We start from the raw sequence: 12,843 nt of genomic DNA, 5'->3' as shown, positions 1-12,843 counted from the left end.
TGAACCCGTGGGTACTAAGGATATAATAGAATACAGTGTGGAAGCCTAAGCAGCAGGAAACATAAATCATAAACACCTCATAATACCATATACACAACACCATACATTACAATATAAGAGTTACCGTATCCACTATAATTATATTTACAACCCAAAAGGAGTCCTAGGGTCATTTCTCACAAAAATACATCCAACCCTACTAAAACACTTACCTTTCAAAAAAGGCAGAGCAGCTGTAACTACTTCAGTGGAGCTTTATCCGCTCTCCTATCAAAGGCTCCTAAAAAGTTCATATAATTCGGGGTGAGACACCTCTTAGTAAGGGAAATAAACTAATACTAGTGGGTGGTAACATGAGTATTTCCGTGCTATACATAAAACCATACATAAACATAGCGGTATAACTGTCTCTACCATATCTGGGAAAACATATATACTCATAACATGGCAGAACATACTAGATTTTCATAAGCATAATTCATCTCATATTATAAAAATAATAAAACCACCCTAGTAGGTTAGCTGGTTGTTGTCATGTATTAATCCCACATAACTGGGTTGTGTGGCCCGAAGGCGGGACCTGACATTGGTTGGCCGACCACTGCCAAGTCATAAGTACAATCTATAAGTCCGATGGGTCTGCCAGACTTGGTCCGTACACTCGGGGTGTTCACACTTCTTAAAACCACATCGACTATCCGTCGTCACGTCGCCCCGTACGACAATGTTAACATAATATCATGATGATCATGAATACATAGCAGCGGTACCGTGCAAGTACTAGCCTAAACCAAGCAAACCAGGTTATGATAACATATACATATAATGAAACTATGATGCATGGATATTTCATACTATTAATTACCAAATCGATATCATCACATCATTTTGCACATATATATATATATATATATATATCTACATCATGAAAATCATCGGCCCATACACCGACATTTCATATTTTATCAATCACGGCCCGTATGTCGTATAACATATCAATAGCTTGGCCCATACGCCGAAAAATCATATCCATAGTTCGGCCTGTACGCTGACATAATATATATACAAAAGCATCCACGACCCGTACGCCGGTTTTTTTCATAGTAAAATTCTATATCATTTAACATTTCCCAAAAAACTGTATTTCATCATAAACTCTACTCATGCCACACATAATGGGTTTCATGTATATTTAGAACATATCGTCATTTACAGCAGTATTTCCCAACATAGTATATATATTTATTTATTTTCTAAAATCAAATCCTATAATATCATATATATATTTTTGTAAAATAACTAACTTAGTTTATCCCCTTAACTGATTCTTGAAAAAGCCCCTAAAATAGTCAATCCAACACCCACTGGGTTTCTCATTCAATACCCTGAAAATGATATTTCCTAGAACTAAACTTCAGTATTTCTACAGGTACTACATTGTCTACAACTGTTGGGAAGGTCAAATACTGAATAAGAGCCTTACCCTGAATTTGGGATGAATTCCAAACTCGTCCCACCAACGATCCACTCCAGTAAATATGCAGAGAACTTCCCCAAGAGTGTCGTGGTGGCTTCGGATTATCGATCCGGTGGCAAACGGACTCAGAAATTACGAGAGAAGGGTGGAGGGATGAAGGAAGGTGAAAGAGAGGGTTGGGGCATCGGATTTCAGCCTAAAAAATGAAGTTTGGCCTATTTATATACTGGCCTTCATTGACAAGCCATGTCACCTCGTCGACAAGATCATGAAGATAATTCATCGACGAACTCTCTCCTCATCGACGAAATTCAGAATTTTCCAAAACAATCTCTTGGTACTTTCTCGTCGACGAAACGCTCCCTCATCGACGAAACCCCCTTGTTCTCTTGTCGACGAATTCCCTGTGTTCGTCGACGAGGACCTAGTTAATTATTTATTTTAATTCCCTTTTCCCCTCCTTCTTCCATTATTTAATTATTTAAATATTTGGCTCACTACACAACAGCTCTATTCGAAAGCAATAATATGGTACCTATCACCACGTTTCCTGCATGTTCCGCATCTGCTGGAGTAAGCAAGTACACCCTTTTCGGAGTGTGTTTGCCTGATAGTTTCCCCGAGGCATCTGATTACTTCCATGGTTCTGGCTCAATGCATGCATATCGCTCCTCTGTGCCGACAGTTTTGGCATATGTGGCTCGCTTTGCCACAGTTGTAGCAGTTACCCCCAGAATGGCTAGCATTCACCATCATGCCATTTACAACACTTGGTGCATTGCGCAGAAGATGGATCCCCCTGCTATTCGGTATTCTGGTGATAACCCGAACCATATTTCTTCTTCTTCCACTGTCCCTGTTGAGGACCAGTCAGAGAACTAGAAGATACTGGCCTCTTCTTCTAATCTTGTACCACCTCATCCCGCTGGAGGTCAACCTCAACTATGGTGAATTTATCCACCAAAACAGAGAACTCTCGAATCTGCAACATACCCAGAAGACTACAGATGTCCTTCATCAGACCCTTCTCGAACCTCCAAATCTTCTTATACTCATTCGAGACAAAACACGTTGCAAAATGAGATAGCCCAATATACTTGGCAGCATATCTCTGCACCATCAGGGTTCCCTGAGTCAGGCTTAAGAACTCATCGGCCTTCACATCACAAGTGAAAGCTGAGAAGTATCTCTTAAAAAATACCTCCTTGAAGCGGCTCCAAGTCATACCAAATGGACCAGCTCTCTGCTTCTCAAGTAGACTCAAAGTCGTCCACCATCTTTCAACTTCCCCTGCCAGCTGAAAAGTAGAATAGAGAACCTTCTGCTGGTCAGTGCAGTGTAGAACTTCCAATATCTTCTCGGTCTTCTGCACCCAGTTTTCTGCTACTATCAGATCGGGTCCTCTCGTAAACATCGGAGGGTGTATGCGGGTGAACGTCTCTATGGTACAAGTCGTAGTAGAAGGAGAATGCTCACGTATCCTAACACATCGCCCGATCTCCCGCTTGACCTACCTCATCAAACCCTGAGGCATAGAAGGAGACTCGTCACTCGTAGTCCCCTCAGAACCACAATCCAAGTTGTTATCCTTGGGCTCCATTCTAAAAGTAGGATAAGAATTGGTTAGAATTCCTATATTTTGCACAGTTAACACAATCATTGAAAGCTACTCATGTTAACTACAACTTTCACGGGTCTAGGTCTGTCATACCACACCAACACGAAACCATCAATGGTTTGTCGTTATTTTACTGAAATTGTCATTCCAGGAAAAACACAGAACACCGCCAACGAGTCCTCGTCTAGAAAAAAGACAACCCTTGACCTACTCTACCCATTTCCTACATCCTATACTCTAGTATGTTCACATAACTATGCCTAACCAAGTCTACAAGACCTAACAACCTGGTTCCCTCTAATACTAAGTTATCACGCCCCAAACCTGCAGATGGGCCCCAGGTGTGAATTTAGTAACCTAACCTGTCTCTGTATCAATTAAAACATACATGATACTATACTAAATGAGGGTTTAACACCGTGGGGTACGCGTATACCCTATACACTTTCACATTCACATACATACACATCACATACGCAGCAGAATTGTTCTTTCTATACATACATCATGCCATACCAGAGTCTATACATAACTAGAGTCTATGCTTCAAAATACAGTACGTACCCCGGGTGTCTACAAAACACAAAATAACAACTCGGTTACAAAATTTGTACTTACACAAGTACTATACGCAGCTAACCAACAACCACACTACCATTATGCTAGGATGCTAGTGACGACTACTCGAACAACCTGGAAAACATTTGTATAATCGGGGTGTGACACCTCTTAGTAAGGAATAAAACAGGTTATATTAGTGTGTGACACATACGTGTCATTTCAACATAAAACATAAGACAAAATAGTTCCAGTATTTTCACAATCCAGTTCCAGTACATATAATACCAAACATATAGCCAGTGTCGTCACACTCTTCGGCCAAAATCGGCCGCATTACACGGAGCACCTGATAACTTGGCATTAGCCGAAGGCCCACAGAGATATCGTTGCTAATACGGTGTCCACTTATACCCATTAGTGACCAACCAGAACAAACAAACAATATTTCGCACCCTCAGATATAGAGCCAAACACTCTCACCCATGGTATTTAGCCAAGACATGGTGTTTGCCCATAGTAACTAGCCAAGACGTGGCAAATTTCACAAAACCTAGAACAATTTTGGAACTCATGCTCCTATACCTCTCAACTTATCGTAATTAGCCATCACAACTATTTTCACACACTTGGAACATTTTACAAACAACAGTTCATTCCACACTTATTTGGTATAGAACAAATTGTATCGTTTTCAGTTTGAGAATACAGTTTAATACAAATATAGGTATGATCATCTCAATATCACAGTTTTATACAACATACGATTTTCCAACAGAAAATAGAGATGATACCCGAAACCCTAATTTTTTTTTCTAAAACAATAACTTGAAAATCTCGTATTTTCACCCGATAAATTTTCCCAAGTAAGTAGCCAAAACATACATACAATCGTCAACTACATGTTTACCGATTCTGATTTCAAAAATAACTTATATAAATAGAATCCCCTTACCTTTCTCCAAATACCAAAACCAAAACTCTACAGCTCCAAAACTATGAATTGAGTTCCCAAAACCTAAACAAAAAAGAACAATACTTCCTTACAATACTATTCACTATAGATCTACTAAAACGAAAACGGATTCGGAGCCTTACCTTGGTTTTGGGTCAAAACCCAAAAATCCTCAAAACAAAATTCTAATCTACTATAAATGTAGAGATTCTCCTCCTGATCCACGTAGTAACGTCAGATCATTGATTCTGGCAATAGATGGTCGTAAATCCTAGAGAGAGAGAGAGAGAGAGAGAGAGAGTGTGTGTGTGTGTGTGTGTTCGAGTTCTAAAGATAAAGAGAGAGGATTTTGATTTCTTAACTCTTAAGCAAGTGATTAAGATATTTATAACTTGGTTGACCTGGCCAGACTCATCGACGAGATGGCATCCTCATCGACGGGCCACAGAAGGAAGTTCATCGACGACAAGGTGAACTCATCGATGGGCTTGGGATTTGAGGATTTCCCAAAATCCCTCGATATCTCCTTATCGACGGGCTACTTAATCTTGTTGCCAAGTTGTACAAAAGACCTCATCAATGAGAAAAGAAGCCTCATCGACAAGCTATACAAATTTTTACCTTTTTAATTTTCCTTCTCTTTTCTTATTTATTTAATACACCTATCTCGGGTCAGGTTCTTACAACCTCCTCTCCTTAAAAAATATCATCCTTGAAATTTGTAATCTCTCATTTACCAACTCAAAAACATACCTAAACACATACCTGATTCTAGAAATAGCCAGCGGCCACCCACATAGTAGTCTCGTCGTGGAGGAATACCTTGGTTACATACATACCATCTCGAGAGCTCACAATATTACAAAACTCTCCCCAAGACCATCCACACATCATTACTACGATAACAGAATATTACATAAATACCCATACTGATCCTACGACCAAAGCTACTACTCAGAACAACTGTGGATATTTCTAGCGTATTTTTGTCTCCGATTCCCAAGAAGCTTCCTTGACCATGTGATTCCGCCACAGTATCTTCACTAACGGTATCTCCTTGGTATGCAACTTCTGAACTTTCTGGTCCAGAATCTGAATGGGTACCTGCTCATATGCCAAAGCATCCCCAATCTCAAAGGATTTTTAACTAATCACATGTGATGGATATGAAATGTAACTTCTCAACATGGATACGTGGAACACATCGTAGATCCGAGAGAGCATTGGAGGTAGTGCAATCCTGTAGGCTACTGGACCCACTCATTCAAGTATCTTGAATGCCCCAATATACTTCGGGCTCAGCTTGCCCTTTCTTTCTGAATCTCATCACCCCTTTCATCAGAGCAATTCTCAGAAATATCTTACCCCTTACCTCGAATTCCAACTCACGGCGGCGAACATCCGCATAACTCTTCTACCAACTCTGAACTAATTTAAATTTATCCCTAATCAATCTGACCTTCTCAGAAGCCTGTTGTACGAGTTAGGCACCCAATATCTGCCGTTCACTGACCTCTTCCCAATACAGAGGAGATTGACACCTCCGACCATACAATGCCTCGAACGGTGCCATACTGATACTAGCCTGGAAGCTGTTGTTATAGGCAAACTCCACCAATAGTAGAAACTGAATCCAACTACCACCGAAGTCTAATACACAAGCCCGTAACATATCCTTCTGGATCTTTGTCACCCTCTCTGACTATCCATCAGTATGTGGGTGGAACGTTGTACTAAAAATAAGCTTCGTCCCCAGTGCTTCTTGTAAGCTCTTCTAGAAATGAGAAGTGAACCTCGGGTCTCAATCTAAAACAATGGACACCGGTGCCCCATGCATTCTAACTATCTCCTGCACATATAGATGCACTTTCCTACTCAAGGAGTAGCTACCCTTCATCAGTACAAAGTGAGCAGATTTTGTCAAACTTTCCACAATCACCCAAATGGCATTCTACCCGTGAAATGCTAGTGGAAATCCGGTGACAACGTCCATGGAAATGTGCTCCCATTTGCACTCCAAAATACTCAATGGCTACAATGGCCCTACTGGCCTCTGATGTTCAGCTTTCACCTATTGACACGTCAGACATTGCTCCACGAATCGAGCAATCTCCCTTTTTATGCCACTCCACCAGAAAGATCCGCACAAATCCCGATACGTCTTCATACTACCCGGATGTATCGTATACAAAGAACAATGTGCCTCTTCCAAGATCATCCTCGTTATACCCTCGTCATTTGGAATGCACAGCCTCGTCCCAAACCTCAATACACCTCCCTCGGAGATATTAAAATCTACCGCCAAAAGGCATGACTAGAAACTCGTAGTGACCATATCTAATTCAGAAAGCAGTCTTCGCAACATCCTCAGTCCTAACTCTCACCTGATGATACCCTAACCATTGATCGATCTTTGAAAAGACTTGCATTCCCTATAGCTAGTCAAACAGATCATCTATATGAGGCAATGAGTATCTGTTCTTCACTGTCACTTTGTTGATCTCATGGTAATCAATGCACATTTGCATCAACCCATCCTTCTTCTTCACGAACAATACTAGAGCTCCCCAGGGCAAAACACTAGGTTTGATAAAGCCTCTATATAGTAGTTATTGCAACTGCTCCTTCAAGTCTCTAAGTTCCACTGGAGCCATCTAGTGTGGAAGTTTAGAAATTGGTGCCTTGCCTGGTAGCAACTCAATAGCCAACTCCACCTTACGGTCAGGAGGTAAACCAGGTAAGTTTTTCGGGATTTCATCAGGAAATTCAATAACCACTCGGATATCTTCATGTTTCAGATCATCCCGAGATGGTTCCTTAACACAAGCTAGGTACCCTTGAAAACCATCCAAAAGTAACCTTTTCTCTTGTATTTCTAATAGAATCGGTGGCGTCGAACACACACATGACCCCACAAACTCATACTCTTGCTCCCCAAGCGGTCTAAACACTACTACCTTCCTATGACAATCAATCACTGCATAACTAGAGAATAACCAATCCATCCCTAGTATGACATCAAATCCACACATGTCGTACACTGCTAGGTTCACCGGTAGCAAGCTACTTTGAATAACCACTGGACAGTCTCCTAACATCTACTACAGATCGTTACACTCCCAGTCAATGTAGCCATAGACAACCATTCATCCATCACTTGAGTTTCAACCCCACACAGTTTCACAAAACTTATAGATATAAAAGAGTGGGTTGCTCTTGAATCAAATTAAACAACAACTTTATTTAAAAACAATAACATGGTACCTGTCACCACGTTTCTTGCATATTCTGCATCTACTAGAGTAAGAGAGTACACCCTTTTCGGAGTTGTGTTTACATGATAGGTTCCCCGAGGCATCTGATTACTTCCACAGTTCTGGCTCGACGCAGGCATATTGCTCCTCTGTGTCTAACAGTTTCAGGATATGTGGCCCAGTTTCCCACAGTTGTAACAGTTACCCCAGAAACGGCTAGCATTCACCATCATGTCATTTACGGCACTTAGTGCATTGCGTGGAAGATGGATCCCCCTGAGGACCCTGCCGTTTGGTATTCTGGTGATATCCCGAACCATATTTCTTCTTCTTTCACTGTCCTTATCGAGGACCAGTCTGAGAACCAAAAGATACTGGCCTCTTCTTCTACTCTTATACCACCTCATCCTGCTAAAGGTCAACCTCAGCTATGGTATATTTATCAACCAAAACAGATAACTCTCGAATCTGCAACATACCCACAAGCCTACGGATGTCCTTCCTCAGACCCTTCTCGAACCTCCAAGTCTTCTAATATTCATTCGAGACCAAACATGGTACGAAATAAGATAGCTCAATATATCTAGCAGCATATCTCTACACCATCAGGGTTCCCTGAGTCAAGCTCGAGAACTCATCGGCCTTTGCATCACGAGTGGAAGTCGAGAAGTATCTCTCCTAAAATACCTCCTTAAAGCGGCTCCAAGTCATACTAGATGGACCAACTCTCTGCTTCTCATGTAGACTCACAACTGTCCACCATCTTTCAGCTTCCCCAACCAGCTAAAAAGTAGAATAGAGAACCTTCTGCTAGTCAGTGCAGTGCATAACTGTTGGCCTTACAAGGCTTAAAATCTTAAAATCTTGTTATCTTATTTTGATGCTAACAAACAAATGGAATTTAACTTATTTGTTTAAGTAATGTTATCTCAGGGCTCATATATGAGAAAGCAAGGTCAAAGTGCTCACAAGGATCAAATGAAGCTTAAAAGAGTCAAAGCATATATTTAAAGATGATATTTTAAAGTTTGAAGAAAATTAGGACATGGATGATAAGCCAAAGAAAAGTGAGAAGTTAAAAGAGCAAAAGAAAAGCAAAGGGAAAGAGCTCAAAGAAAGACAAAGCATGAAGACTCAAGAACCTAGAATGTGAAAATTCTTAGAAGTCTTCATGTAAGTACTTTAATGTTTAAATATCGTTTGAAATATTATGAAGCTCTTAAGTTAACTTCTTGGACCGATATAACTTTTAACATACTTGGAAAATATTTTTATAAGGTCAAATTTTTTTTCGAAAAGGCTAGAATCATTTTTGGAATGAAAAACACCAAAAAGAGGATTTCCCAATTGTTGTCATTTTTTATACATCCGCATTGAGGTGTATCTCTATCAAAAACTTTTTATTTTAAAAACTTTTCAAAATAATGGTTGTAGAATTTTCTCTTAGCTTTCTTTGGACACCAAGAACCCCTAATTTGGAGTTGAATAGAAAAAGTTATGACTAAAATACTGAAGCAAGGTCAAAGCCGTCAACCAACTTAACACTGTTCACGGCAGAACATCAAAATATTGAACTGGACACTTTGGTCATTTGACCCTTGAATTCGGTCATCTAAAGAATATCTTCAGTTGACTGAAGATTAAGTTCAGTCATCTGAAGTTTTTGCTGAAATTTTTCTAAAGAGGCAGAACCACCTCAGACGGCTGAACTCGAAAGTTCAAACGTCTGAACACTGTTAACAGGCATATTTTTCAAAAATTTTAGTGTTTAAATATTAGTTGCTTGGGCTCCAAACTCTTTAAAAACTTGGGAAATACTCCAAGTAAACTTGGGCAACAAGAAAACCCTTTTGAATGCCTATAAATACATGGTTTTGCAAATCAAAATATACCATGAATTGAAAAATCCGTTTGAGAAGTTGAAAGCACTCTTGCTCTTACAAAGTTCTTTTGTTCACTCATTGAAAATATATTTTGTTGAGATATTCTGAAGTGCTGATCCTTTCTCCTCTGAATTCCTATTGCTAATCCTTATCTAAGAAGGATATTGGTGAATTCTACACTTGGGCTTCATTCTATTTCATATTGATATTTCAACATTGAAGTATATAGTGCTGAAATTCTACTAACTTGATCTTTGTGGAGTATATTTGTACGCAGATTATATCTTTTTTCTTGTAGTTCTTTGACGTTCTAAGGATTGTTTGGATTGTTGGCTAAGCAAGGGGATATTGCTTTGAGAGGCAAGCTCTAGCCTATTTGAAGGAGTGACCGAATGAGGGTACATCGTTTGGAGAGGCAGACTCTAGCCTATTGAAGGAGTGTGTAAAGGTTTGTTCTGCCTGTTAAAGGAACAGGTTTAGTGAATCCTTTGGTGGTTTGCCAAAGGCGAGGACGTAAGCTGGGTATAAGTCGAACCGCGTAAAAATCTCGGTGTCACTCTTTTTTTCCCTTACTCTTTATTTTCAGTATATTTAAATTATGTAGATGATTTAATTGATAATCATATATACTACGTAATATAGAAATTAAGTAAACTTGAAGTCTAATTTTTATTTGGGTTGCGAAAACCGAAAGGGAGTATGTTGGTTATACCATATCTTACGAAAACCATACGGGACTACATTACTTGGTTAACAGCCAACGATAAATTAACTTAGAGTTTAGTTGAGTTCTGAATATTGAGAAGAGTGTAGATATTGTGTTGATTGGATGTTATATTGCACATCGTATTGAAGAAACAAAACTTAATATAAGGCTTTATATCAGCAAGAACAAATTTCATATATACAGGGCTTATATAAACAAACAAACTATTTTAAGTGCTTACATTGCCAAAGTGGTGTTGTGTTAATTTTGGTTTGGTTCTTTACTTTTAATTTGTGATTAATTGATTGGCTTGACTACTTTGATGATTGATTACTTGTTTGGCTAAGAAATAGTGTTGTATTGTTGATTGATTAAAAGAACTAAGTTCTTGTGTGATTGGTAAAACAAACAAACAAGTCAATAATTGGTTAAAGGAATTAAAAAAAAATTTTAAAATCCACTTCACCCCCCCCCCTCCCTCTTGGGACTACACCTTGCTTTTCAATTGGTATCAGAGCGGGGTTATTGCAAATCTTAATTAGTAGCTATAAAAAGATCCTAATGGCTCACTTAGGTGTAGCTCCCTTTGGAGAGGCACAATCTTCAACTAAGCCACCAATCTTTTGTGGACACAACTATACATTTTGGAAAAAGAGAATGCAAATATACCTTCAAACCATGGATTGGAAAGCTTGGGAGGTTTTCATGGATGGTGATCTAATTCCTGCCACATTAATAGATGGAAAACAAATACCTAAGGAAAAGAAAGACATGATTAAAAGAGATTATAAAATGTTGCAAATAAACTCTAGTGCTATGAATGCTCTATATTGTGCTTTAGGTGCCAATGAATTTGATAGAGTAATGGCTTGCAAATCAGCTAAGGAAATACGGGACAATCTCGAAGTCACTTACGAAGGCACTATAGATGTTAGGGATAATAGGATCAATATGCTCACGAGTGAATATGAAGCTTTTAGGATGAACCCGGGTGAATCCATAACTAATATATTTACTAGGTTCACTCACATAATCAATTCCCTAAATGCACTAGGAAAAACCTACACTACTTATGAGATGATAAGGAAAATTCTTAGAGGGCTGCCACCTAAATGGGAACCAAAAGCCACTGCTATAACTGAAGGAAGAAATTTAGAAACCACTTCCTTAGATGAGCTTATAGGTTCTTTACTCACATGTGAAATGGACATGAATGAAAAGAGTGGAAAAACCAAAGCCTAAGATTTAATAGCCTTTAAAGCCTTAAAAGAAAACTCAAGTAGTGAAATTGATGAAGATAAAGAAGCCTTCACATCTAAAAAGCTAGTAAGGATACTAAGAAGGAGAAACAAATTTAAAAGAAGAAACCAAGATACTGAATCAGAAGAAAAAGATATTAGCAAGAAATCAAAGGATAAAACTTCTACATGTTACAATTGCAACAAAGTTGGACATATAAAACCAGAATGTCCACTACTACTTAAGAAAGAGTCTAAGAAGAAAAATAAAAAGAAAAAGGCCATGAAAGCAACTACTTGGGACATGATGAGTACAAGTAGTTCTGAAATTGAATCAAGTAACCAAGAGGTTGCTTATACGTGCTTTATGGCTTGGGATGATGAGGAAAGCTCATCATCTAAATCTTCAAATAATTCTTGTTGTGATGAATCCAATGATGAAAGCATGTCATCTTATGAAGAACTTCAAAATAAATTATTCAAAGTGCATAAGATGTCAATTAAAGTAATTAAACAAAATACTTCATTGAAAAATAAAAATGAAGGTATCATGAAAGAATTAGATTCTCTTAGAACTGCTGAAAGAGAAAAGGATTCAAGAATCAAGAAAATAGAAAATAAGAATGAAGTTATAACAAAGGAATTAGAATCCAAAAATCTTGCCGAAGACGAAAAAGACTTGAAAATCAAAAAATTAGAAAGCAAAAATGGAAAAAATATTAGAAGACCTTCAATCCCTATCCTCTATTGAATATAAGAAAGATATATATATTTCTGAATTAGAGGATAAAATAAGAAAATTATCTCTAGAATTAGAGAAATCACAAAAGAAGGTTGATAACAAGAAAGACATTGAAATAAGTGATCTCAAAAATCAAATTGAAGACAAAGAAATGATCATTTATAACTTTACAAAAGGAAAAACCAACTTTGACAAAATGATAGGCTCACAAAGAATGTCTCTAAAGAAAGAAGACATTGGTTTTAATGGAATTGAAAATAAAAAGAAAAAGAATCTTTATATGGGTTATTTTTCAAAAGCAACCAAAGACTATGCCACCACATCTAGTAAGGCCTACACTAATACAATATGCTATCAATGTAAGGAAAAGTGGCATATCAAGTTTGAATGTCCATTAAAGGGAAAGGATGTA

This window comes from Malania oleifera, chromosome 2, assembly GCF_029873635.1.
Source record: "Malania oleifera isolate guangnan ecotype guangnan chromosome 2, ASM2987363v1, whole genome shotgun sequence".
Classification (NCBI taxonomy): domain Eukaryota; kingdom Viridiplantae; phylum Streptophyta; class Magnoliopsida; order Santalales; family Ximeniaceae; genus Malania; species Malania oleifera.
The sequence above is the reverse complement of the archived record's forward strand: the minus strand, read 5'-3'. Positions refer to the sequence as shown.